The following is a 5,522-nucleotide window of genomic DNA, read 5'->3' as shown; positions in this document are numbered from 1 at the left end:
GCTAGAGATCTTCTATTTAAGAGACCACATTTAATCTTCCTGTTTTGTTGCACTGTAGTAGTTGTTACATTTACTTTTATTAGGTTATTAACGCGTTAATTAAGATTAATTAATTACACAAAAATTAACGCGTTAAAAAAATTAACGCATTTTAATCGCACTTATTTTTGCACAGCGGAACGTTTCTCACTGGATGAGTTTCAGGCGTACCGATTATACTGGAGCACCAACTAACGTTCATGACTTCAGCATGGGACTTCAAACAACAACAAACCACGGTGAACACTAATCAAACATGAACGAACAAGCTGATGAGACCGCTTTGGTCGGCCCCGTGGATGGGAAATCGATAGCGTCGATAAGAGCACGGTTGTGTGCAAATTATGCAATAAAGAATTTGCATATCACCGCAGCACATCAAGCCTAAAGTATCACCTAAATGCAAAGCATGTAGCAGCTAGCGTGGACGTTAGCCCGACTCCGAGTGCAAGGAACCACACCCTGACCCAACCCACACTCAACCAGATGACTGGTTTCAGGGCCAGGATAAGTAAGTCCACGTCTGAGAAAATAACCAACTCCCTGGCTCACTGGATTGCACTTGACTGTGACCACTTGGAGTAAAATCCATGTGAAAATTGCATCTCACTGTTCTCAGGTCAAATATGTATATTTGATTAAAAATGCGATTAATTTCGATTAATTAATTACAAAGCCTCTAATTAATTAGATTAATTTTTTTAATCGAGTCCCGGCTCTAGTTATTATGTATGACACCTCTATTAGGTTTTACCTTAAATTGTCCTTGGGCAGACACACACACCGCTAATATTGGGTATTTTATTGGGTTCGGGATTCCTATGGATGACTGCCTAGGAGAGAGCGCAGAGAAGTGTGTAAAACTGCGTCTCCGCCTCCTGGTCTCAACTCCAGTTTGTCATGGATTACGTCCACAAAGCCCTGAAATGTTTGCCGAAATGAGATCTGCACCTTTCAAAGTAGGATGAATGCCGTCTCTCTTAATCAGACCAGGTTTTCCCCAGAAGGCTGTCCAATTATTTACGAAGCCCACATTGTTTGCTGGGCACCACCAAGACAACCAGCGCTGAAATGATGACATGCGGCTATACATGTCATCATTGATCAGATTGGGGAGGGGACCAGAGAAGATTACGGTGTCCGACTTTGTTTTTGCATAACTACACACCGACTCCACATTAAGTTTGGTGCATTCTGATTGGCGTAAACGAACATCATTACCACCGACGTGAATAACAATCCTACTGTATTTACGTTTATTTTTAGCCAGCAGTTTAAGATGCGCCTCAACGTCGCCCGCTCTGGCCCCCGGAATGCATGTGACTGTGGAGGCACTTTTACATCTGGGTGGCTAGTGTCATCATAGCATGAAACAGATGGGCTTAACTCCATGTTATGGGATGCGACACCAGTCCGGTTGCATTCATGTGGCAGCAGAGAGAGCACACACACTGCTGCACACACAGTGTTAAAGTGCTGTCGGCGGTAGGGCTGTGCATCTTCACTGGTCTCACGATTCGATTACGATTATCCTGTCAACGATTCGATTCAATTCGATATCCCGATGCATCACGATTCATACCAATGCGTTGCATCCTCAATTTTCTATATTACTGCTAGGGATGCACGATATTGTTTTTTTTAAACCGATACCGATAACTTCCTGCTTCTCAAGACCGATAACCGATAATAATATAATATATATATATTAAATGTACCTGTAGTTTTTGCACACCTGGTGGTACCTTTGCAGCTGGCTTTGGATTCGCCGCTAGTTTAGCAGCGCAGGCGTCTTCGTACGCTTTTAACACACCATCGTAGCGATGGCGATGTTTCAGGCGACTAATCAGGTTGGAAGTATTATAGCTCGTTGCCTTTTTCCCTCCTCGTGGAACTTCTGCATTGCATTTGTTACAAATAGCAAGCGAACTATCTAACTTTGAAATAGTCCCATACTACCGACGACATGTTTGTTTACTGTCCTGGCTTCACGGCCGCACACCATTTACGTCACAGCCAGGCATGAGTTAGGGAGCGCTGGATTTGTGAAAAACTCCCCTCTTCCTAAACCACTAATACCACAGTACTGGCAAAACGGGAGGAGCCGAGTGAAAAACAAGCGCCCCTCATCCCAATCCACCCACACCGCGGTGTTTTTTTCTTTTTTTACCCAAAAAATATATTGTATATTATCGGGGCTATTAATACTTTTATTGGGTTTATCGGGATGACGTCATAATTCCTAATATCGGACCGATAACTATCGTGCACCACTAATTACTGCACATGGCTTATTTTTCATCAATGCATACATACAGTAAATACATATGAACTCTCTTTTTATTATTTAGAAAGTGCTTCAGAAATCAATAACATAAATGTCTTGACATTATAAACCAAAATAAATGAATTGTATAGGTCTAGCCTCCCTATATATGTGTGTGAAATTGTTCCATCCTCAAAAACCAAAAAAGAATGCTACTGCAGTCTAGCTGCAGCTTCTAGCAACAGTCTGCTGTTAAAAAAAGGACACTGAATGTCCTGAATGTGGCATCACACACGAGACTTGAGTCTGAACACAGCAGACAACAGGAGTATTTACAATAGCATATACAAACAAAAATACTGCATGTGGGTGCACACTTACATTCTCTGTCGTACTGTTACATAAATCCCATGAATGTATGAGATTAAATTAGCTTCATTATATCTCAGTGATTAAGTGAATAATAAAGTTTCTATCGGGTCACTATCAGCCCGTCACTCATTATTTTCAGGGCGGGGTTTGGAGGAACAGAGGAGATGGTGATCGCAGAAGCTTTTTTCCTCCTGCCTTCACAAACTTTACACGCGTATATATCGTCTGAAAATTGCTAGAGGACATTCATACTTTGCAATCCAAGACTTAATTAAATCCACCAAAAACCTGACATGATTGTAACGCGATTATTTTTGAAAAACATAAATCCCTGTGCCGCAGCGACACGGAGTGATTCAGAGCGGGTCCTTCTGCTGTTGCTTCTGGACTGGTGGTGTTGTGTTGGTGGATAAAGCAGACTGCTCCGTGTTTGTTGTTGCTTTGCCGCTGTCATGTCTGTTCCCTGATCTCTGCGTCACCGACCGATTTGATATTAAAGTGACAGAAAAAAAAAACGTTATAGTAAAGCCGCGGCCGGAAAATCAGGAAGCAACGTTACTACGCTATAACCGATTATCTTCCGTCACTGCATCGATACCGAATCGTCCACGTCCGCATCGCAATGCATCGTAGAAACAATTATTTTCAACACCCCTAGTCGGCGAGGTGTTTAGTGCCTGGCTCGTGTCCAGCTCGTCTGTGAATTCCATCTCTAAACGTTTTATAGGCAGAGAGGATATGCTGTTCTGCCTTTAAAGTCCTCTGCAGCCTATGTCACACACAAGTCTATTAGCATTCATTAATACGTTAATCAACAGTACAAAAAAAAATGTTGATGACCAATTAAATATTTGGGTCATTTTCTCAAAGAAAAATGCCGAAAATGTGCTGTGTTCAGCATCTGCACTCTTTTTACACTCGTTTTACACATTATTTGTATTACTATGAGTATGTTGGTCCTCCAAAACTTGTTTTTGAAGACATTTTCATGACTGGATAGTAAGAAATAAATCCTCAGTTGCAGCCCATAGTCATGTGCTGTTCTGGAAAGCTAAAATGTGCTTTTTAGCGACCAACTGTAGGTACATCTTATTTATGAGTAAAGCTATTGTCGAGCTATCAGATTGTGTTGCTAAAATAACTCAATAAAGATAGATCTGCCAGATCTTGAGTCTCTTTTTAAACACCATAAGAATATTTGCAGAGCTGATGAGCCGTTTCCAGTCTTCAGAACAACAGTTGTAGGCGACAGTTCCGTTTGTATGTTATTACCTGATGAAGCTTTCCAGCCTCATTTCCACTTAATTGAACTAATGATACTATCATTGATCTTATCTATGTCCCACTTTGAGGCAGAGCAAAGCTCATAAACATAGATAGATTTGACATTATCTCTTCCCCCCCCCCCCTCTCTGTACAAGCCCCTGCTTCTCTCTCTCTTTCTGTGAGCCCTAAAAAGCCACGACTCGGCCTTTTGTGCCGAGCGAGACGCTTCCTGTCGCTTGATGCTGTGTTTGCTTTTCTGAGCCGGCTCCCAGAGAGCTGTTGTTGTCCGCTGCTGTTTTAGCATTCATGCCTCTCCCTCTCTTTCTAACCCTGACCAAATCCCAACCGCCCCTCCCCCACCCAACCTCTCTCCAAATCACACCCTGAACTACAACATACCTGCGTGGATTAGGACATCTGTTCTCCTCAGATCACCCATGAACGCTGCACTCTGCAACCCCTCCTATCAGCTTATTAGTCATTGTTTCTCTTTGTCTCATTAACCCCCTATCCCTGTGTGTGTGTGTGTGTGTGTGTGTGTGTGTGTGTGTGTGTGTGTGTGTGTGTGTGTGTGTGTGTGTGTGTGTGTGTGTGTGTGTGTGTGTGTGTGTGTGTGTGTGTGTGTGTGTGTGTGTGTGTGTGTGTGTGTGTGTGTGTGTGTGTGTGTGTGTGTGTGTGTGTGTGTGTGTGTGTGTGTGTGTGTGTGTGTGTGTGTGTGTGTGTGTGTGTGTGTGTGTGTGTGTGTGTGTGTGTGTGTGTGTGTGTGTGTGTGTGTGTGTGTGTGTGTGTGTGTGAATAAATACATCACACCCACATTACTGATAGAGATGAGTGGGGAGTTATGAGAGGAATGTGGGCTGACAGGACTACACAGGTCGGCCCCACAGAGCCAATAGACAGGCAGTGACTGATGGAGACGAGACTGGCTCCCAGCCTCTGTTGGGCCAAAACACTAGATGGCCAAAATCTGCTCGGCTTAATAGAGATCACTCTTGGGAGAGATGTAAAAAGTGTTTTTAAAGATATCATTATAGGAGGTTATTTTTAAATGAGTTTTTTCTGGGGATTGTTTCCCTCAGGATGATCATAAGTTAATGAGTGTGTGATACTTGACTATTAGAGGACAAATGATGGTGAACCTGAACAAAGCCTGAATACCAGGACTCCATCCTGTTTGGCTTCATTCTGATGAGGCAGCTGCTCCCTCAGATCCCATTGTGACCACAAACGCTCCGTGGCTTTCCCTAATGACTGAAGTTGGGGAACAATAATTGGCTGATCTCTCCCAACTTATTTAGTAGTTAGTTTAACATATCATTGTTTTGCTGTAAGGGATATTAAAACCCTATCCATTTCAGATGTACAGTGGGGAGATGTTTCACAGCAACATTAATGAATATTTAATGATGAAATCAATTAAAACTTTAGATTTATAAACATTAAAAAGACTAAGACTGTACAGCTCTGTTAACAGCTGTGGCTAAACTAAAATGACAATTTTTTTTGCATTTTGTTCCCATGTTCACCATTTAATTAAGCATGCTAACATGAACTAATTATTACAACATTAAGTTGGGAG

Source organism: Pseudochaenichthys georgianus, chromosome 14 (assembly GCF_902827115.2).
Source record: "Pseudochaenichthys georgianus chromosome 14, fPseGeo1.2, whole genome shotgun sequence".
NCBI classification, from domain to species: Eukaryota; Metazoa; Chordata; class Actinopteri; order Perciformes; family Channichthyidae; genus Pseudochaenichthys; species Pseudochaenichthys georgianus.
The sequence above is the reverse complement of the archived record's forward strand: the minus strand, read 5'-3'. Positions refer to the sequence as shown.